The 23,463-nt window shown below is 42.4% G+C and overlaps 1 protein-coding gene and 1 pseudogene across 4 annotated transcripts in view; one reads left to right on the forward strand and one right to left on the reverse strand.

Annotated features, from left to right (window-relative positions):
- The window catches only part of Ptprm (protein tyrosine phosphatase receptor type M), a 688,723-nt gene that overhangs the window by 97,658 nt on the left and 567,602 nt on the right, over positions 1 to 23,463 (forward strand). The gene's annotated exons all lie outside the window — the stretch shown is intronic.
- Positions 13,844 to 14,175, reverse strand: LOC147000377 (large ribosomal subunit protein eL30 pseudogene; annotated as a pseudogene).

A 23,463-nucleotide genomic window follows, 5' to 3' on the forward strand; every position in this document is an offset into this window, starting at 1 on the left:
GCACCTGCTGAGATCACCTTTGCTGGTGGGACACTCATCTTTGCCATGCTTGCAAAGTGAGGTTACTTTTCTCTCCTGTCTTACTGTTTGAGAATTTCACTTTGCTGGGGTTGCACATGACATCCTATGGTAAATGAAAACCTTCTGTTACACGTTTCTGCTCTTAAGCCTTGGTCCCTTTGCATCAGAGCCTGGCTCCATGGCATCCTTTAGCCGTCTATTCCTGAAGACCCTACTCTACAAGTACCCTGGTTGGACTGTTTCTACGTTCTTAATGTTCCCAACAAAGATGACATTCCAGCCCAAGTGTAGGGGGTGGGGGGACACTCAAACAGGACTATCTTCTGAGAGTCTACTGGCCTTCAGGGAAGGTTGTCTGTCTTCCCTGCCAATCAACTCCACTGATTGCTATGACAACGCATTATTTATCCCTCCTCTTCTGGCACTCAACAGAATTGCATATCTCAGCAGCATCTTCACGAAAGTGTTTGGTGGATGCCCACCTTCCAAAGTTGTTCAGTAGTCAGGTGTTCTTCCTCCCCCCACCCATATCCTCCTACCTCACTATTCCCTCTTCCCTTTGTGAGCGTGATTATTTTAAAACAAGAATGAAATAAATAAACGATGATGTTTTTTGTTAAGTCTATAAAAGCAGACACTTTCAGAGTGTTTAGAACAACACCCGTAAGTTGCCAAGCTCGAGTACACTGAGCAGCTTTGCCAGTGATGTCACTGATGTGCCAGATCTAGGGCCAGCTTTCTAATTCTGGATGGAAAGGCTGACAGTTTCCATTTCTTTCTAGGCGTAATGGATTCCACGTTCTGTTCATTCCAGATGCCCCCCCCCCCAGCTCTTCTTTCAGCATCAGTGAAACCCTTTCCATCTCCCAACCGATGAGGCAGCTGTGTAAACCTCATGGGTCTCTTCTGCACCTGCCCTGGGGCTGCCAGAGACATCCCACATTTCACAGCTCACACAACACTGCTGGAACCTTCCTCCAGTGAAGGCTTTGGGGTGTTGGGAGGTGAACAAGCACACTGTGTGAGAGACAGCAGGTGGCTTCTTTCCTCACTAGCATTGGATATTTTGGGGCAAAACTGATAGATGGTCATAGTTTACAAAGAGATTGATATACAATACATGTTCATCGCCCCCTAAGGGTGGCAGACCTCAATGACTGAGATGTCTGTTCTTGTCTATAGCAGATGAAGCAGAGGGCTGATGCAGAAAGAGAAAATGGGCTTCCTGGTGACTTGCTCTTTACACCCACATTGTCCCCTTCTCTAACACACACACACACACACACACACACACACACACACACACACACACACACACACACTGTCACCTTCTCTAAGACATGGACTCACTACTTCTCTCTGGCTTTGTTCACCTGTGGCTGAATTCTTCTTCCAGATACTCTGATCCTTTACAAAGAGGAAAACCCAAACTGTTTCCCTTCTTACATCAGTCCCCAAGCCCCTGATTCTCCTCTGGAGCCCTTTCCAGCCTAGCCTGCTACTTTAGATATCCAGTTTTCTATCAGTACACCTTAGTCCGGTCGGATTCATAGCTGTCGCCCATGTGGGGAGCAGTATCTGGCCTCTAAATGACAAGTTCTCCATGTCCCCAACTTATAGCACCCAACCCCACCTGTTGCCTATCCATGCCTCTGCCATCCTTAGTGTGAGGAGCCTGGGTCCCAAGGTCAGATAGGTAAGGACTTGTTAGTGAAGGGATGCACTGAGGAGGTAGCGGCAGGCAGCATGTGCTCTGGCGAGGGGGGATTCATGGAGGGGTGCATGGGACCTACGAAAGCTGACTGGAAGGACTTGGAACTCTGTCCTTAAATAGGTAGGTGTTCTCCTAGAAATGCAAGGATACCCCCAAAGTGGGTGTGGGCTGGGAAGCCAGGAATAACTCTCAACTCATGGTAGCTCTCAGTGCAATGAGAGGTCTCATCTTCCTTGGAATATTCCTGCTGTGAACTGGTTTCTCCAGCAAGATGATATCCATGCTCTCTTCCAGTCTCTAGTTTCCCAGTTTAGAGGAGAAAATGTTAGAAGTCAGGAGATACAAGAATGGGACATTAGGGAGAACCTGAACATGCTCTCTTGGGAGCCTTGAGCACATATAGTCTAAGATGTGAGCAACACCCGTGTTCCTCTCTGCTCACATGAAGTATGTATAGTATCCCCATTACCTCCTCCCCTTCCATGTCTATTTTCATTAAAACATTTAAAGGCAGTAGGCTTCCCCAGTGGGCCTGACATTGGGAACAACAGACAAACAAGCAACAACAACAACAACAACAACAAGCCTTCTTTTTAGCAAAACACACCTGAAGGCCTCTGTGTTGGTTAGAGTTTTAGCAACTTGGCATAAGGTAGGGTCATCTTGGCCTTCTTTGGGGGGTATTTCCTAATGAATGATTGATGTCCACTGTGGCTAGTGCTACCCTCATCAAGTGATCCTGGGTTCCATAAGAAAGCAAGCTGAAGAAGCCATGGGAATAAGCCACTTAGTAGCAATCCCACATGGTCTATGAATGGGTTTCTGCCCCGACGTCCTTCAGTGAGGGACCATTACATGAAATGGTAGGATGAAATAAACCCTTTCTTTCCTGAGTTACTTTTGGTCAGTGTATCACAACAATAAACAGAAAACTAGACTAGCATCCTTCTATCTTTAATGCTTGGGAGTGGGGTTTCTAACTGAAGCCCTGGCCATTTTTAGCTGTGAGACTAGCCAGTAGACACTTCCTTGAAAACTCTTCAATATTGGGTCTGTCATTCCTTATATGTTCACTAGTAGTAATAGATGCTTATTCTATCCATCTGAACCCACCAGGTTAAAACTTAGATTATCATTTTCTTCCCTACATTCTTCAGTATTTGCTTAAATCATTTTTGTTGATTTTTGCTCATACAATATACATAGCATTGGGTGATGGTGCAATATCATGATGAAAATCTCTCTTATGTTCTAGGAGACTGGAACTTTTGCCATACTTTTTGAGAACACTTAAGATTGCTAAGCTACTATGTACACACCCTGTTTATTTAACCTACCTTTAAGAGAATAATGTAAGAATGAACCTGACTTACTTTGGATTTCTCAAGTAATCTGCGTTTATAGCCTAAGCTAATACCTGGCTATAATCTTAATTTATGAATTCTCTTATGCCCCTGACCCAAGAGTAATGTATATGTGTTTACATGTGTTACTGGTATGGTCATTATTTGCTGACCAAAGCAAATATAGGTTGAAAGGAATTTTATAAGTTGATATCCACCATAAATGTTTGACATGGATGCTACTTGATCAACAATGATGTTTGTCATATGGTTTGTTGTCTGGCTCTGCTGGGATCATTTGGAGCCAGTGACTCAATTTCATGTAAGTCTCTTACAGATTTCTGGGAAGTGTCCCTCATTCCCTCCCTCCGCATGCTTCTTGTGCTGTTCAACAAGTATAAGCAAATCTGACTGATAAGGAAAAACAAACAGGACAGACACGCGTTCAGGGACAGACAGATCTAGATCTAGTAGACAGGCTTCAGGCAGGTACAGATTCAGACTCACACAGCAGAGAGACGCAACAGACAGACAGGGATGACAGGCAATAGCCGGACAACCAAAGAGAGAATTCAAGTCTGAGTTCACTCTGCGTTAGATGACACCAGTTACTATCGGTTACTTTCCTCAATGTGGCACTGGCAAGTTCCTGATGGCTCTGAGTCATGCGGTAACCCTATGCCAAATACTAGATAGATTCCTGAAAGAATGAAGTCCTTTTCCTGTGCCAGGCTTTCTCCTTTATTTTGTGTATGAAATATTGGCACACATTTTTGGAGGTGTGGTTCCAAGCATTGCTAAGAAGGAGTTGTGTGGGACCAGAATTTGGAAGTGCCTTATTTGACCAGAGAGCTAATTAAGTTTTTTTTTTAAGCATTCATTTATGATTGTGTGCCTCAAATCCCGGAGACTGTTGTACATTCCCCAGCTCTGGAAGGAGGCTTTGTTTGCCCAGTTACTGAAGTGCGGTTAACAGAAGTAATAACCGCTGAGTACCTCTGATCTGAGGAATGAAATGCTGATGCAGGCAGTGAAGGCACTGAAGGCCCAAGGGCTCCACCTGGGAGCCTGTGCAACGTGATAATGGCCTCTCCATCCCTGAAGCTGAAGGGCAGTGATGTGAGCAGCAGCTTGCCCGAGGCAGTGTGCAGTATGCAAGGTGGCAGGTTTCTGTCTCCAAGGGACCTGGTGTGTTATGAATTCTTCATTGATCTATGGATGCTCGAACCATCCCAACACAAAATACAGATCTATTGTTGTGGGGTAGGTATGTAAGGAATTGTGTTCTTGGGCCTATGTTTGTGAGAAATGGTATTTTGTGTAGACATAGAGATACCGCCCCCATGTGATAGCAGTAATGTGCAGTTGGTTTGGGTTCTGTTAGTGTGTAGTATGTGTGTGGACATGTATGCCCATGTTCTCATAAGCAGAGGCCAGAGGAGGATGCTAGGAGTCTCCCTCTTCTGTTCACCATCTTCATTTTTGAGACAAGGTTTCCCACTAAACTTTAACTTCTCTTTATTTTGGGTAGACTGACTGGCTGGTAAACCCAAGGGGATTGGCCTGACTCTGCCTCTCAATGCTGATGTGAGAGCCATGTGTGACTACACTGAACTCCCCCCACCTTCTTTTAAAGATGGATGGTGGAAACTTAAACTTATTTCCCCTTGTTTTGTATTACCCACTGAGTCATCGCCACAGCACTTTGCTTTTGTTTTGAAATAGGGTCTTAGGATATAGCCTTCGTTAGCCTGGAACTCACTGTATAGATCAGGCTGGCCTCTCTCTGCCATAGGTGTGCTGGATTAGAGGTGTGCACCACTAGGCCCTGTTGTTAGCATCTTGCACATCCCTTTTGTGTAGTTGCATATGAGTGAGGCACTAATACAGATAGGAGAGTATTCTCTGGTGCTTGACCCAGGAGTTTCATCATTTTGCTTGGAGAGGAAACTTCAGCCTTAGTGTCCTCACTGTACACTAAAATGGGCCATTCTCTTTTATCTTAAAATCCCATCCTGGACACAGTCTCCCCTAACTGTACAGATCCACATGGGTTAGCCTTTCTTCTTCTCCTTGCCCTTCTCAGTGTCTGGCCACACCTATCCTGGGCCATTGGCTCTGCATGCTATCTTTACTCACAAACCAAACCAGATCTCATGGTCACCATGCCTTCCTCCAAGCCCTAGTTTCTTCTTTGGCTGTTACAGACCCATTTAGGCCTTGGGATGAAGTGTAGAATGCTTGGTTAGGTCAAGGGAAGCTGTGGATGAATAGACTACAGAGGTCACAGAAAAAGTCTGACCTGTGTTTCCAAGACCTTGAACTCCCTTAAAAAGTAAGTGACTTACTCTGATGCTCTTCCTAACTTTGGTGTGTGTGTGTGTGTGTGTGTGTGTGTGTGTGTGTGCGCGCGCGCGCGCGCATGTGTTTGTGTATGTTTGTGTATGTGTGTATCTGTGTGTGTATGCTTGTGTCTGTGTATCTCTCTGTGTGTCTGTGTATGTACCTCTGTGTGTGTCTGTGTGTATGCCTCTGTGTGTGTCTCTCTGTGTGCCTCTGTGTGTGTGTTTGTCTGTCTATGCACGCATACACACACACTTGCCTTACCTCCACCATCCCGTAACAGTTCTTCCTTTTCTAGAAGAGGAAGATACGATTCTGTACCTGTCTTGGACCACACAGCTAGAAAGTGGAGGAATGGGATGCTGCCAGGGTTGGTAGGTTTCTTTTTGTAGGCAAGAGCTCTGCCCCTACCATCCCAGCCCCTTTTTAGTTTTGAGACAGAATCTTGTTAAACTGCCCTTGCTGTTCGTGAATTTGCCCTTTTGCTCTGGCTGGCTTCAAACTGATGGCAATCCTACCTCAGCCTCCAGAGTACTGCATTAGAGATGTGTTACCATGCCTGATGGGTTGAATGCTAAAGTCACCATTAATTATAAACTAGTTCTAGCCTGTCTATATTTAAATATCTTGGATAAAGTAGTATTCCAAAGCAATGTCTAAGGAGCTATATTAAATATTTCAGTTAAAGAGCTAGTGCATAGAAATCTACTAACTAGCAATTTTACTTAAACTCATGGGTTCTATGTATTCACTATTAACAACCTTTGCTTGAAAAATGGTGACAATAAAGAAGGAAGCCGGTAGCATCTTAAATTTCACTCTGTTCTGCTTCCTGACTTTTATTGGGCTCTACCTGACTTATTCTCACTTTCTCAGGGCATGAGACAACTGTTTCCGTGAGTTCTACTGCCTCTGCTTAGTTTTGCTCTAAACAGTACAGGGAGTTTAAACTGCACAATCTGTTAAAGATGCCCCCCCCCCCAAAGACCTACTGTGCTGTCTCACAGTAGGGCTGACTAAATCAATGACCTCCTTAGGTTAGTTGTAAAATGTAGCTTAAAATGTTTGGCATTATTTGAAATAAAATAGACATTTTTAAGGTTCACAAATAAAGTCAACTCCAATCTGATGTCAGACAGTCATCAGCAATCCGCATGTGTGGAAACTAAACCCGCTGGATTTTAGACATCAGGTTTGCTTAAGCAGCGGTAAGGGGTCGGGGCATGCTTAGAATTTCTCAGTTTATGTAGTTACCAGTGACAGTGATGCCTCTGGTAGTAGGCGTGACAGGTGCCACTCCTGTTGGCCATAGGGCATGGTGACACCATGTTACATGTCAGCCTATTCCTTGGTGTCCTGGTGATTTGGCGTCTTGTAGTGCTTTTAGAGGAAGGGATTTAGGGGTTAAGAACTTAGTTCATGTAAGAACAACTTGTCCTTGTTCTTTTGCCTTTACTTACTGCTATGTGCAAGCGTGTGTGTGTGTGTGTGTGTGTGTGTGTATGTGTGTGTGTGTGTGTATGTGTGTGTATGTGTGTATGTATGTGTGTGTGTGTGTGTGTGTGTGTGTGTATGTGTGTGTGTGTATATATCCCTTTTATTTTATTTATTTTTGGATGGGGTTTTGCTATGCCTCCAATTATACTACACTTCCTTTATCCATCACCTGTCACTTCATACTTTAGACAATCAAATATTTCTGGAATGAAGGGTCTAGGGCTGCTATTCTCTTTCAGATCCCCACCTCGGTTCTCTTCAGTACGTATCCATAAATGAGACGGACGAGATGATTGTGTGGAAATCTCAATCCAATTTACTTTGTATCATCGATCTCTTTTTTTCATCGTGTCTGTACAAATTTCCATGTCTACCAGGAGGACAGAAGGTTAGGTTCTCCCAGGCCTGGGATCATCGATGTCATCTCACAACCCAGTAGAATCAGAACCCAGCCATCATTATGCTTGGAGTGATTAGCATAATCAAACCACAGTAGCATTGTACTACCTCTCATCTGGCCAGTTCCATAGGCTGAAGGGTCTGAAGACAAGAAGCTACACTTTTAGGACTCCATCACCACATGCATCACCAGGTACTTTCCAGTGTCCTTGGATCTTTATGGACTGTGCTGGAAAAGTCCAAGTCTTCATGATTACATGTTGGCCCAACCAACGTCCTACTTCAGTAGGCATCATTATTTTGATTCCATTTTAAAAATTTTTATAAACAGAAACTTCAGCTCATATAGGACCATTATATTTTGATATCTCAAAGGATGTTGTAGATTCCTGAAGTTAGTGTAATCATGTTAGGGAATGAGTCAGCACTGCTCAGTGCTTACAGACTTGTTTCTGTCCAGGTTCAGTGTGTTTTACAAGTGAGATGAACAGATACTGTGGGTCAGTTCACTGTTCATTTCATTGTGGGAATGAGTCTGTAAAAGTGGGTCATGGGAGTCTTTACAAATATAATTGGGATTATAGGTCACAAATTAGAAGGTTCCTTATGTACAAGGACGCGCACAGCATGACTGTCCCGATCACTTACCAGATCCAGGGACTGCTTAGCAACAATAAAACCTTTAGAAACTGTCCTCCTAAGGCTACTGATTGCCTTGGAGTTTGCCTGGAAGGATTTCCCAGAGCCCGGAGGTAAGGTCAGCAATGATTCATCTGTAAGAAGAACACATAATGGTAAGAAAAGAATCAATGACTATTACCTTATCTCACAGATAATCTCAAAAAGGGATATGTGTGTTAGGTAGGTTATTCAGTTGTAAGCAATAAAATTGGGCTGCCTTTCACTTATGCCAGAAGAAAAACTTGCAAAGATAACAGAACACCTAGAAACAAGACATTAGGCTGAAAAACTACATACAACATCAGAACAGACAGACAGACAGAGAGAGAGACAGAGACAGAGACAGAGACAGAGAGAGACAGAGAGGGGGGAAGAGAAGAGAGCAGAGGAGAGAGAGTAGAGGAGAGGGGAGAGGGGAGAGGGGAGAGGAGAGAGGAGAGAGGGGAGAGGGGAGAGGGGACAGTTAGTTCCTGGGATGGTTCTTAGGGAGTCTTGTCTGCTTCTAACTGCCACCTGGGGACAGCAGGAAGATGCTCTAGAACTGTCATCTTGGTCCATTTGTCACACAATGAATGACCCAAAGCTTTTCTGGAGAGAAGTCCACAGGGCAGGGACCCCAAGCCTATGCTCTAGTGAGCCTCTGAGCTTGACTTGGGATGCTGGGATGCTGTTACCCAGGAAAGAGTAGGGAAACATATTGAAGGAGGGGCAGCCCTGTTACAGAATTTCCACTCTCCTTTGTTGCTTCAAATGCTGTCTCAGGAACTGTTCTGAATAGTGGAATGGTTAGAAGCATACTTCTTCAATAACCCTGTTTTCTTTTCATACAATTGCTCATTTAAATCACAGAAAGTAACAGTCACCTTTTGGTAGAGAGCCAGTGTTACAGTGAAATGTGCACACATATTCCTAATTGACTGTCGATGAAGCCCTTTTGTTTATATGTAAGGGAAGGTTCCATTTAGCACACCATAGTGGAAACTTGTCTCCCTGCTCCACACCCCAAGACAAAAAGCCTTAAGCAGCTACAGTGGGGCAAAAGAACACAAAACAAAAACCCTAAAACAAACAAAGCAAAAAATTCTCAAACCTCCGGTTTTGTGGCCCACAGTCATACTGAGTATTCGTGAAGTAAATACGAACAACACAAATAATCCCCATCCCATTTATTGCGTGGTAATAGCTTTTTGAAACAAACAGTATATGTGTCTAACACAAAACCTCTCTGCATCTGACAGTCTGTGGGTAAGGATCATGTTGTAATAGCATTTGAACGAAAAGCTGCTTTTCTTTATCAACCCTTATATTTAATTCCTTCCACCAGCCAACCTGCTGCAAGCTTCTTGGGGAATTAATTTAAGATTGATGATAAAAAAAAAAAAAGAGGCCAAGGTTAATGACATCAGAGAGAGGAAAGCTCTGGGAGGAAGTCATGGCTTAGGAACCAGCTTGGCTGTTTTGTGAAATAAATGTCGATTGTTCCAGAGCGACTTCTGTAAACTCAAGTTATTGCATTTTTTTCCTGTGGAATGATTTCTTTCCTAGTTTATAACATAAACTAATCTCATAATAAATGCCTTAAAAATAAAAATTTTCATGTGTACCTGGGGAACTACATTGACCAGTTTTATTATTAGATGCAAAAGGGGGGTTTAAATATTGATGCTGTAACGTTGAGGAGAGCAAACTGTGGGTCGTGTGGAGATTTTATACTCAGAATGCAGGGTTTCTAAATGGATAAATAGACAAAAGGGATTTTGTTGGTTGGTGTGTGAGCTAAAATCTAGGATTTAATTGTGCTCTTAGAAGGAAACCAAAATAGCACGAAACTCAGGAGGAAAATTTTAAAGACAATGACAATTGTGGTGAATGTTTCTCATTTTGAGTAAAATCTAGTCCATGGGATGACATTTGTAGTGGTATGTTGCAATGCCTTATTTATACACTTAATCTTATTTTGATTTACCCTAATTTATCTGGTATCAGCAGCCTGTTAGATGATAATTTAAAAATCTGCTGCTACCGTAATTGCTGTAGGAAACTTTCCTAATGATAATTTTATTCCCTGGAATAATTTAACTTCCCATTTCGAATGCACATCTCGACATTGCAAAAAGTCTGTGTTGGCAACAGAAGATATCTGTGTTTGCTGAGAGAGATGAGGGCCTTTAAGTGGGTGGCGGCACTAGACTTTAGATTTTACGGTAATGAGTTGGACTAAAATTACCTTTTGTTCCACGGCACGGGAACTTCTCTGTTGGGTGGAGCATAAACAGAGACGTATATAAGAATGTTTAAAAGCTTGAAGATGCTTCCCCAGAAGTGCCTTCTAGATGCACACTGGGTTTATAGAGTCCTATTTTGTCAGCTTGTACACGCATTCTGGCCAGAGTCACTTCTCACCCTGGTGACATGTTTGAGGACCTGTATCTGCTTTTTCCTGAGCAGAGAGTGGGGAAGCTTGGTGGTTTCCAGCCCTAATTCATTACCACAGAGCGCAGCCACACAGCTCTGTAGAGTCAGAGTCCTGGCTTTTTGAAGGGAGCTGCTTTCCAAAGGAGGAACCTCTGTGGCCTGCCTGTCCCCGAGAAGGAGAGTAAATGAGACCCTCCAGGACAGGGTCTGTTTGGAAAGGCAGAGAGACTTCTTTCACGAAGGGTCTGAGCTTCTATGGCTGCTTTCCAGGCATATCTTCAGCCAGTCTTGGAGGTGGGCGACTCCTACAACTGTCCCTCAGTGTCTGTGGGGTTTTGTTTCAGTTTGGCCTCTGACACCAATACCCTCAGATGTCCATGTTCCTTACAGGGTGTCACGTACTATTTGTATGTAGCCTTTGCACCTTCTTCAATGTGTTTTCAATCACCTCATGATTACCCAGAGTGCCTGACATGGTGTGAATCACTGCTAACACAGTTATACTCTGTTACTTAGAGAATATCAAGTTAAAAAAAAAAAAGATTTCCCCTGATTAATAGAAAAGAACAACTGTGAAATGTGCTCTCTGTGTATGGAAGGTTGAACCACGTGGTGGTCCCTCTGCTTCTGCAAACAGAGGAGCATCTTTCTGCTTCTGCCAAGGTTAAGGACAGGGTAGATACTGGGGAAGTTGAAGCATGGATGGTAGGGTGCTGGGACTCAGGAGCATCCTGAGTTTGGGGGGGTAAAGATGGCATCATTCAGGAAGGCAGAGAACACATGGTACCTAGGGCCTGAAGGAGGGAAGGAGCCCCAAGCACTGACTAGTGCAGGGATGTCGTGGGGGAGTACTGTCACATCAGGGACACCAGGGCTGGGGTAGGGGGTATGGCCACACCAGTTATCCCCTTTCTGCAGCCCCTGGCAAGTCTCACAATACCCATCCCAGTTGGTTATGGCCAAGTGGGTGGGGAAATGATTGCCATGGAGATTGGACGTTGCAGATGAGAGCACATGTATGCAGAAGGACCTGCTAAGCAAGTTGTGCCTTTGGGGCTAGTGTTCCTGGCATCTTGGAGGCTTCTCGCCTTTATAGTGCAAGAAGAAAACGATAGATAGGGCAACCGTGAGGGAGATCTTAGTAACAACATGGGAATTGGCATACTGCTCTGTCTAGAATTTCTACCTTAAAGTAGTTTTAGGAGATAGTCATGAAGTGTTTGTTTTGTTCCCATAGTACAAACATGATCCACACTGTAGGTGTGCCATAGCCTATTCTTAAGGACTTTTTTATTTTTTTAATGAGGAATGAAATAAGAGACATATGCTTAGTTCTTGTCTAAGAATCATGTAGGTGATGTGATCCATAGACTTAAGAGCCATGGCCTGACTAAGGTGAACTGAAAAAAAAAACAAAAAAAACTGTCATTGAAAATATTAGAGTACTGTAGAGAAATAAGGTTAAATAAGAGGAAGCCTTGTGGCAGCTGTAGATGCATTGCATTCTGGGGGGGGGGGGTTAATTATACACCACCACAGGAGGAGGGCTTTGGTGAGAGAGGACTCAGGGCCACATGCATTGTGTGGGTGCCCTCATTAGGTCCATGTTGACTGTCAGGGTCATACAGTGACTCTTTTCCTCTTTCGCCCCCACCCTCATCTCTGGGAGGTAGCTTTAGATTCCTTTTCCCCACACAGGAGTGATCTCAGCCTCCTACAATGTTTCACACACAATTTTCAAATCTGCATCCCATCTATTTCAGAGCTACATTTGTGGCCTAACTCCTACTAATACTTGTTTTGAAATAGGGTAGCATTATACATCCTAGGCTGTCCTAGAAACCCCTGTGCTGAGGTTACAGGCATGTTCTGCTGTTTTCATTTATAAATGTGTGTGTATGCGTGTGTTTGAATGTATATGTGTGTATGTGTATATATGTATGTGTGTCTGTATGTATATATATATATATATGTATATATGTATACATGCATATATGTATATATGTGTGTGTGTCTCTGTATATGACTGTGTGTGTATATATGTGTTTGTGTATGTGTCTCTGTTTGTATATGTGAGTATATGTGTGCATATGTTTATATGTGTGTATGTGTGTTTGTATATAAGTGTATATATGCGTGTCTGTAAGTGTATATATGTGTATATATGCATATGTGTATATGTGTGTATGTATGTGTCTGTGAGTATGATTGTGTATATGTATATGTGTTTGTGTATGTGTATGTGTGCATATATGTGTGTGTGTTCTGTATTCTACGGGGAAATCCAACCATAAGTAACTTGAAATTGGACAGTGATCAACTGAAGACTACAGACCATTGTCAGAGAACAAGTGGGGGACAGTTGCTGCAATTGGACAGGGATCAAATGAAGAATTACAGACCGATGTCAGAGAGCAAGCAAGTGACAGTCACTGCCCTGGGCTGCTTTTGTCAGTGTACATCACCAAACTTAGACTTTTAGGATGCCCTTTTAAAAATTTTAGTTAACCTTTTATTTAGTTGATATATGTAATTTATGCTTGTTTAGCTTCGTTAAATCTGTTTACCATAGGGTAAGAAATCCTTATACTTTATCTTTCATTTCACTGCAAGGAGCCTTAGGAAATATTGCCAAGTAGCCCAGTTGTCCTTTCTGAAACTTGAGTACATATACATACACATACATATATGTGAATATACGCATATATCCATATATGCACATATATGGATATATGATGCCACATGTGTCTGTATTTAATATTTATAAAATATATAAAATATGAAGAAATTACTGTGTAGACTGTATTTTGATCAAATACCCCAAGAGCTTAAGGAAGGGAGCCATTTGCTAAATGGCTGCTTATTTATATGGTGCTGGGGGCTCTTCCTAAGCAGGTGATGGACCACCCTAGCCTGAGACCACTGGCTGTAGACTTTCATCTCAATAAGTCATGATCCCATGAGTCCTGAGTTTCTGTCGATAACTGCTGTGTCAGAGGCTGTTATCCCATGGCAGTTCCGTATCACTCTTCCTACCGAGAAAAGCACCTGTCCATCCATGCAGGTTCACAACGGCCAGCCAGGCAAGCATTGTCCCCAGAAGGACACTTTTCCCCCATGGAGTCAGTGAGTTCATTGTTTGGAATCCCATTTGTGAAACAAGAGAAACTCTAATGAATGGAGACTGGGACCAGCTGGAAAAAATGAGTGCAGGGAGTGTAGCGAGACAGGGTGGGATCAACGCAGTCCAGATGAGCAATATAAATCCTGTCTGTGCAGGAAAACGTCAAAGACATAGAAGAACACATTTTAAACTGGAGTTGTATTCTGGGTTTACCGCGCAAACATTTTTATTTTTTTATTTTTTAAATGCACTCTGGCAGTTGTATTAACGAACTTTCCTGGGTTGGTTCTTTTTTTTTTTTTTTTTTCAAAAGTGCTCTGGCATGCTCCTAATAATATCAAGGTCACCTGGGGGGATGATAGGCAGTGTGCATACTCTGTAATATTTTGCACATGCTGGGCCTGAATCAATAGTATTGCCCTGGTAACGATGAACGCCACTTTGTTCAACATGATGTAGTTAGTACTCTATTTCAGACCTCCTCAGAGCGGGCAGTGGTTGGAAGGATCACCGATGTCTCTTTCCCTTGTCTGGTCAGCTTCACTCCATATCCCAGCCTGCACATCCTGCTTTTCCTAGCAGGTTGGAGCCTAGGTGATTGACTCCAGAGACTTATTCATCTTTTTTGTGGTCACCATCTTCCTGTCCCAGGTGTGGGACAGCCCCCCGCCCCAAGAGTCTTTGAGAACACTTTTTGAATTATGATGTGTCCTTACCTCTCTGCGTGCTGTTCATGTCATCTGACAGTGCACTGCATCAAACCTCCTTGTACTTATTGGCCCTGCTTCCTGGGCTCAGAGTTCTGCATCCTTAGGGACTGCACGCCTTAGTGCTTGGGCTTCTCTATTCTTGGCACATATGTTTTATTAAGTATCTTTTAAAAGTGAATACGAAGATAGCATCTAATAGGTTCCAGAGAATTAGATGCATAATCTGTATTTTCAAGAGAAAGGTCTATTCAGAATTTCAAGTCTGAAGGCCCCCCCCCCAAATCCTCCTGGTGTATGTAAATTGGAGAGTGTCCGTGGATACTGTGGTGCTCAGGATTGTAAAATAATGGCTGTTAGGAACTTCATTAACTCTTAGAGCCCGGATAAAGCCCTTGGGGACATGCCTGGCATTTCTTCAGCTGCAAGCACTCAGAATTAGAGTCAGTACTGAGCTTCCAGCAGCCTTTTCAAATCTGTAATTATTTTCTGATCCAGAAAGAAATAAAAGTTATGATTTATATAGTTTATATGCTGAATTCTTTGTCTCCTGGAATGTTGGCGGAATGTGAATAATCCAGTAATTCTCAAAGGCCTGTCCTCTGAGCCAGAAAAATCCTCTCCCTCTCTCTCTCTCTCTCTCTCTCTCTCTCTCTCTCTCTCTCTCTCTCTCATTTCTTTTTGCTGAGAATGAGTATTTTTTTTAAGATGCCACGTTTTGATTAAGAAAGCTTTAAGCTGTACTATCTGGAGAATGTTTTTTTGGTTTTTTGTTTGTTTGTTTGTTTGTATTTTTAAGACCTCTGATCACTCTAAGCAATTTCTTTATAAGGAATATCTGAGTGCTTTCTTTTCTGTTTGGAAGATTGGAAAGAGGTTCAAAATGTAGATGTTGACCATAAGGACCAGTATGCACATTTGTGAGTACAGCTTAGATTATGGTTTGTATGTATAGTGTGAGACCTGCATCTTCTGCTAGGACAGAACTTCCAAACTCCTAAGTTCTTAAAGGGAGGTTATCTTAATGTTTGTTTGTTTGAAACAGGGTTTCATTTCTCAGACTTCGCTGGAACTTGCGTTGTAGCTAAGGATGACATTAAGTGTCTCATTCTCATGCCCCACCCTCCCCACCTCCCACCCTGATGGCTAATATACCCTGAGTATCCTGTGCCAGGATTGCTGACTTTGTGTGTATTCTACAAATGTCCTGCTACCTTAGCTAAATCCTAGCCATTGACATTTTAATATCCTGACTCCCACAAAGCCTGGCACATAACAGGAGTGACTGATATTTGGGAACAAATAGATTATAGAACATTGACCTAGGCATGCAAAGACAGTGTTAAGTGATTTTGTGCCTCTCCTTTGGGGACTGTATATCTCATACAATTTTAACTATTCAAACCATTTTGTAGTGGCTTTGGTCAAACCTGATGCTGCTGAGTCATTTCTAAAAGTGGGTGAGGGAACGTTCAACGGGAGCTTAAAATGCCGTCATGTGAATAACCCTGTGAAACACATCAGGAATTTATAAATGGGCGCATCCCACTTTTTCTTGAATTCCTTTGGGAGAGCACAAGGCTTTCTCCATTTTTATTGGATTATAGTCCCATGAAGTCCAGTTATCTTTACTTTTGTCCTGATACCATAAATATGTTAACAGCATTGATTAATGAGGGGTTGACAGCCAGGAAGAGCTTGAAAACAAAAGCATTGGGAATTCCAAAGTAATATGAAGAAGGAAGATTTAGGGAGGTTAATTATTCATTTGCTAGGGGTACTGAGTTCACACCATCACCTCATGTTTCTTTTGCCTAAAACTCAGTCATGCCCTGTAGATAACCCATGAAGGTGATGGTATAATGAGTGTGGCTGGTGGGTGGAGATGGCTTGAACACCACATTCTCCTGATATTGCTTATTTTATTGTATGGTAAAGGGACCATTGACCTACATGAATGTGTCGTACGAAAACAAAATCAGACAGGTGTCAGCACTCCATAGTCACCATCTAACTCCACTCTCTACCAACCTTAGAGGAAAGCTACTGTTACCCACTTTTATGTCTGCCTCAGTTATCATAAATCAATTGTCTACACACTAATAAGTGACTGGATTAGGTTGGAAACCAGGACATTTAATTCCAAAGCTTCCAGACTTTCTACTATTTCAGAATGGTCTCCTGTTTTGAAACTACAGAAAGGCCAGGAAGCAGAAATAAACAGATATATGGTACATTAATAGCTGGTAATACGTGCTTCAGATTTTAAAACATTGAATCGAATAATTTGATAGTTAATGGATCCAGAAATGTCCTTCCACCCAGCATGCAATATGGGAAGCAGGGTTAGGGTACAAGAATGAGTCAGCATGTTCACAGAATGTTTGTGATGCTTACTATAGCAAATTTATTGTAAAGGTCAGTGTTCTAATTAGCTTTTATTAACTGGATACAACTTGGTTTATCTTGATTAGGGTAGCCCATGAGCATATCTGTGACAGACTCTCTAGGTTGTTCATTCCTGTAGGAAGGTCCAGCCCATTGTGGGCAGCACCATTCCCTAAGCAGGAGATCATGAACTAATTAAGACAGGAGAACACTGGCAGAAAAAAGCAAGCAGGCTTTTGTGCCTTTATTTCTCTCTGCTCCTGGCTGTGGATATGATACTTGAAGCTTCTGCCTTGACCCACCTGCCATAATGAAGTAGCCTGGAATTCTGAGTCAAATAACCCCTTTTCTTCCTCTGTTGCTTTTTTTTCCTGGGCATTTTATCATACCTATAAAAATGAAATGAGGACGGGCAGGATCCATGCTTAAAGCTGCAGTTACAAAATCAAGGTTAAAAGGGAGGGAGGGAGGGAGGGCAGGAGAGAGAGAGAGAGAGAGAGAGAGAGAGAGAGAGAGAGAGAGAGAGAGAGAGAGAGATTGCAAGCTGCTCATGGTCTCAGGTTTTTCATGAACACATCCCTGACGCATCATAACTCAGTCCTTGAGAGGGGAAAGCTGTGGAGGTCCCCTTTTTGCAGATGAGGACACAGGGGCTAAGAGTCTGCTTGACTTGACTGAAGTGGCACAATTGCTATTTCATAGCATAGGGTCTGGAGCCACATGAGCCTCAGTCCTTATTGGTCTTCCCTAGTCTTCTCCAGAAATGGAGTCAGTCCATCACCTCAGTCAAGTCCCTTGTTAAAGATACACACAAACCAATAGGATCCTGGGTTCTTTGTGTTATTTTTGATATAGTTTAACAGTGCCAGATTAATGTTTTATCATATATATATATTATCATATATATATATATATATATATATATATATATATATATATTTGTGTGTGGTGTGTGTGTGTGTCAGACTGATGTTTTTAACATTTATCCTCTGCATGTATGCATATATATTATATATGTGTTTGTGTGCTCATGTATATGTATATGTGTGTACATTTATGTATTTGTGCATGTGTACATATATTTACATATATATTTACATATATGTGTGGGGGCATATGCCAAGGTATGCATGAGGGAGTCAAAGGAAAACTTGAAGTAGCCATCTTTCTCCTGTTCCACATGCCATCAGGAATCCAATTCAGTGCATCTTGCTCGGTAGCATGAACCTCCCAGCTGAGCCACTTCAGAAGCCCTCTGATTTTGAGAGGAGTCTGGCTCCTTTGGTTGCTGGGTATGTCTCTCTCCCAGAATCCTGCTGTTCTGTTGGTCTGTAGACGTGAACTATCACTCTCATGAGAACTTCGCCAGTTTCCCTTATGCCCGCCAGTGTACCACATAAGACTTCGATGCCATGTGCCGGTCTGTGGAGGTACACTGTCAGTCACTCCTTAAAGTTTTAAGTGCTTCTGGGAATTCAGTAAGTTCATCGCATTTATGTGCTTTCTCTGTTTATTATTCTGTAATTTTGGTCCTTTCAGACACGCCTGTGCCTGCCTTTGACACACAGTGGCTTGTTTTCCATTACCTTGTTGCTTTGTGTTCCCAAGTCTTCTGCCTCTGGGTTCTGTTAGGTAGAATTAGCTGCTCTAACTGTTGCCTTCTGTGGGTTAATAGAGGTGTTTGCTGTGGTGCTGTGCATTAAGGAGCTTCGAGTGGTGTGGCCCATCATTTATGATCAAACTCCTGCAAAGTGATGTCTCCACTTTGTATTTGTCGTGAAGCACTTGGCGGGGTGTGCCCATTGCTTTCATGGTGGCTTGATGATGAGTTGGTAAAGACATTGCTTAAATTGCTAACATAAAACTCATTGTTATAAAAGCACCCTTTCATGTCACAGACGACACTGGCAGAGTATAATGTTGATATTTCCGATGCTCTGATGTCAGCCATCATTTGATATCAGCGTAACTGTTCAATAGTCAGTGCCTGAATTTTAGCTCGCTCGTTTAAGTGCCCTCCAGGGACTGCAGTGGGAATGTCTCTCCAAGCAGGTTCACTTTCGGGTGCAAAATATACTTTACTTGCAGTCACAGGTACATGGCACCCCAGGGTTAGTTGGATCTTTAAATCACATCGGTGTAACTTCCAGTCCCTACCCCAAGATACAGATCCGTCTTGGCCTATTTTATGTCTTTGTAGCATCACAAGATATCTTTTTCTTTGGTAATTAAGCCATTTGAAAATGAGAGTGAAGTAACACAATCACAAAAGAACTCACACAATATGTATTCACTGATAAGTGGATATTAGCCCAAAACTTAGGATACCCAAGATATAAGATACAATTTGATAAACGCATGAAACTCAAGAAGAAGACCAAAGTGTGGACACTGTGCACCTTCTTAGAATTGGGAACAAAACACCCAGGGAAGGAGTTACAGAGACAAAGTTCGTAGCTGTGATGAAAGGATGGACCATTTAGAGACTGCCGTATCCAGGGATCTATCCCATAATCAGCTTCTAAACGCTGACACCATTGCATACACTAGCAAGATTTTGCTGAAAGGACCCAAATATAGCTGTCTCTTGTGAGACGATGCCGGGACCTAGCAAACACAGGAGTGGATGTTCACAGTCAGCTATTGGATGTATCACAGGGCTCCCGATGGAGAAGCTAGAGAAAGTACCCAAGGAGCTAAAGGGATCTGCAACCCTATTGTTGGAACAACATGATGTACTAACCAGAACCCCGGACCTCTTGTCTCTAGCTGCATATGTATCGAAAGATGGCCTAGTCGGCCATCAATGGAAAGAGAGGCCCATTGGACTTGCAAACTTTATATGCCCCAATATAGGGGAATGCCAGGGCCAAAAGAATGGGAATGGGTGGGTAGGGAAGTGGGGAGCGCTATGGGAAGTGGGGGGCGCTATGGGGGACTTTTGGGATAGCATTGGAAATGTAATTGAGGAAAATATGTAATAAAAATATTAAAAATCAAAAAAAAAAGAAAAAAAAAAAAAAAAAGAAAATGAGAGCCATCTCCGGGTCTCCCGATTCTCATGACACACGTGCAGATAGATACAGCACGTGTCATCTAAATCTCAATTTCCCAGGTTTCCTGACTCCCAGAGTGTATGGCTTGCATGTATGATGCCCAGTTGTGTCTACAGTCACAGATGATTATTTCCACCAGCTTGGCCACTGTTCTGAGATGTTGCGAGGTAACTGTAGGAAGGACCGTTTCCTTGGCGGTAGAGATGTGACTGAGCCACAGAAGTATTATTAGAATCTTCAGAACTGAGTCCTTCTCATGTTTCCTTTTAGGATATTCCTCTGGGGCCATTTGCTTCCACACATATCTGTGTATCCATGTATCTGTGTATCTGTGTATCCACGGGGCTGCCCTGACTATGGCAGTTTACTGTTTGCACACGACCCACAGACCCAGAAACAAGGGATTCTGGCAGCTGTATTTCATTCCTAAAGCTGAATGATAGCAGGCGTAATTACCGGGACTAACATCTGGAGTGGTTTATTAAAGGGAAAGCAGCCAAGATTGTTAACACACAGCAAACCGCATTATCCATATGCGGCATTTCATAGCCATCGAGTGCCAGGGTATGTTAGTTCTAAGGGAAATGAACACAGTCTGCCTAAGGATAGCCACAAACCCAGCATCATCACAGAGGTGATTGCCATTTAGCACCATGAAGCAGTTTCCTAGGGAGTTTGTAAATCACGCTTGTCATCTAGATCTTTACGTTTCTGGCCACAAGTTCTTAAACAGAACTAAAATGGACATTGGGTTGAATTAAATTTTTAAAGAAATATTTATTTATTTTATGTATATGAATACACTGTCACTGTCTCAGACACACCAGAAGAGAGCATTTGGATCCCATTACAGATGGGTCGTGAGCCACCATGCGGTTGCTAGGAATTGAACTCAGGTCCTCTGGAAGAGCATTCAGTGCTCTTAACCACTAAGCCCTCTCCAGCGCTATGAATTATTCTTTTTTTTAATGTTTTCTGAATCCTAAAATGAATTGAATAACAAGCACATGAGGTTATCAGGTATGCTAGCTAGTTTTATGTCATCTTGACACAAGCTAACGTCATTTGAGAAGGGAACCTCAACTAAGAAAAGGTTTTATCATACAGTGCTGGATGCAAGGCTGTAAGGCATTTACTTAATTAGTGAATGAGGGGGGAAGGGAACAGCCCACTGTGGGGGGTGCCATCCCTGGATTGCTGGTCTTGGGTTCTATAAGAAAGCAGGCTGAACAAGCCATGAGGAGCAAGACAGTAGGCAGCACCCCTCCATGGCCTCTGCATCGGCTCCTGCTTTGAGGTTCCTTCCCTGTTTGAGTTCCTGTCTTGACTTCCTTCAAGGGTGGACTACAATACAGAAATGTGTATGCCAAATAAATTGTTTCCTCCCCAATTTGCTCTTTGGTCTTGGTGTTTTGTTGCATCAGTACTTAACTAACACTAATTAAGACATTGATTATTGAAAGCATACTGAATGCTCACTCTTGTTGATGTGTTTGCATATACTTGAGAAATTGAATCGGGTTCTTGCTCCACAGGGTGGTAAAAGAACCCTGTGATATGATGTGGAAAATTCTTATACTGTTGAGCTACCATTCACTTCATCCTCAGAGGAGAGGTCAATGGTTAGAGAGTCTTGAACCAACGGTGTGATACACACACCAAAGTATTATTGGTTCAGTCCTCACTGACACGGTCCTGACAACCACCTTGCCGTTCAGCCAGTTGACACAATCACCTAAAAGGGTAGCCATAATCTCACATGGCAAATATTGGCTTCCTTGGGCTCCAGTGGAGGATGTCTTATCCACTTTCATCTCATGCATGGGAATGGAAGCATAATTTGTAGAACTTACAGAGTTTTAAGAGATGAGTTTCACAGGCTGGAAAACAGCCTGGCTCTTAGAGAGGGCATGTAGTATTTCCTTTGTGCCTGTCGTCAGTGAGTCCAAAGAGTGAGAGGAGGAAGAGGATCCCAGCTCCTTAGTTTTAGATTGCAAGTCTGTGCTAATCAGGATGACATAGTAACAACTCTGTCTCCAGGTAGTTCCTCAGCAGTGGGGTAGGACAAAAGGAATACTGGGAGTTATGGGATGGTGGAGTTGGACAAGTTTACATTGTGGACAACAAAATTTCAGCATCTCCTCTTATTGCAACATTGTAGCATTGAAAACCGTTTACTGAGATCTACTTACTTTTCCCAATCTTGCACAGATGTTCTCTGTATTCATTCTGCTCCAGACAGTGGCCCCAAACACACCCTTGTCTCCCATAAGGCCTGCTGCACTTCCACGCCCTGGATCTCTTACCTACTACCCCCACACACCCTCAGACATTCCCCTTTATTCCTGAGCCTTTCAAGTCTACTCTAACTGCTCCTTTGATTTTATTATTTTGTAACTTAAAAAATGAATGTATTCATACACATTTATGCTACCACATACTACTTTGATATGTGTCTATATTTATGCAGCAGAGGTCCACTTAGTATTCCTTTGTGTACAGTTCATTTGAAATGTATATCAGATGATTATTAACTATGGTTACTCTACTGTATAATGGCACGAACATCAAAACTTATTCCTGGGCTTGGATGTAGCCTCAATAATGTGAACATCTGAATTTTACCACCAGAAGCACCATCAAAAACTAAGCTGAAGAGGAAGAGTTAAACCAGCAATGAAAACAATAACCGTTAATTCCTTCTCTGCAGTTGTAGCTATAGCTGTTGGCCAATCTCTATATGTGTACAGGCTTCTGTTCACTATTTCTATGACAGTTCTTAAAAATTCTGCAAATGAATAAGATCAATATATAATTATAATATATACCTATATATCTATATGTATATATATATATATATCTATATATATATATAAAATCTGTGTCTACTTGACTTAGTTTAACTTGACATGCTATCTTCCATTTCCATAACTTTTATGTCTGAATAGTATTCCATTATGTGTATGTGTTGAAAATCTCTCCACCCATTAAAATCTAGATTAATTTCCTAAATTTGCTCTTCTGAACAAAATCAAACAATTATGAATAATTCTGTGAGCAATATACTGGCAGAAAAAAAGGCAGACATAGAGACCAGTGGAATTAAATAGAGACACCCAGTGCAAATCTGTGAACCAACAGTCAGTTGTTCTTCAGCAAAGAAGCCAAGAACAAGCATGGTGGGGGAATGATAGCCTAATTAAATGGCACAGAAAAGCAGATAGCCATATACATAAGAATAAAGCAGTATACATCTTCATACAAAAAAAAAGTGTTAAAGCCTTACATGTAAATCTGAAACTGAAATTGTTAGAAGAAAATAGGAAGTGTTTATGTTATTGGAGTAGAGAAATGTGGTTTGAACGTGGCCTCAAAAGGCAGTCAATGAATGGTAGAACAGATCAACAGGTCCTTTAATCCAGTCTCTCTTTGCACCAGTCTGCCATAGTGTGACTATTTATGCAATGCATAACTTGAGTACAGCCCTGGGAGATTGAGAAGACCCCCATGATCCTCTTCCATTCATCCTTGTTGTTGTCTTGGGCTGTAACGTTCACTCTCCTAAGGCTTTCCTCCCCTGCCATATTCTTCCTTAGTCTCAGAATTGGAGAGCAAAGCCTCACTCTTCTCGGTGATGGGTCTCCCAGCCCTGATTTTGATGCCCCCCTTTCCACACCAACCCTGCAGTGATCACATAGCATTTTAACCCCCACCCTGTGGCGTTCTGTGAACTTGTCTTTGGGGGAACACATGTGAGTGGCTTAGCTCTGTTTTC

Source organism: Mus caroli, unplaced genomic scaffold (assembly GCF_978045245.1).
Source record: "Mus caroli unplaced genomic scaffold, Mus_caroli_1 scaffold_18, whole genome shotgun sequence".
Lineage (NCBI taxonomy): Eukaryota > Metazoa > Chordata > Mammalia > Rodentia > Muridae > Mus > Mus caroli.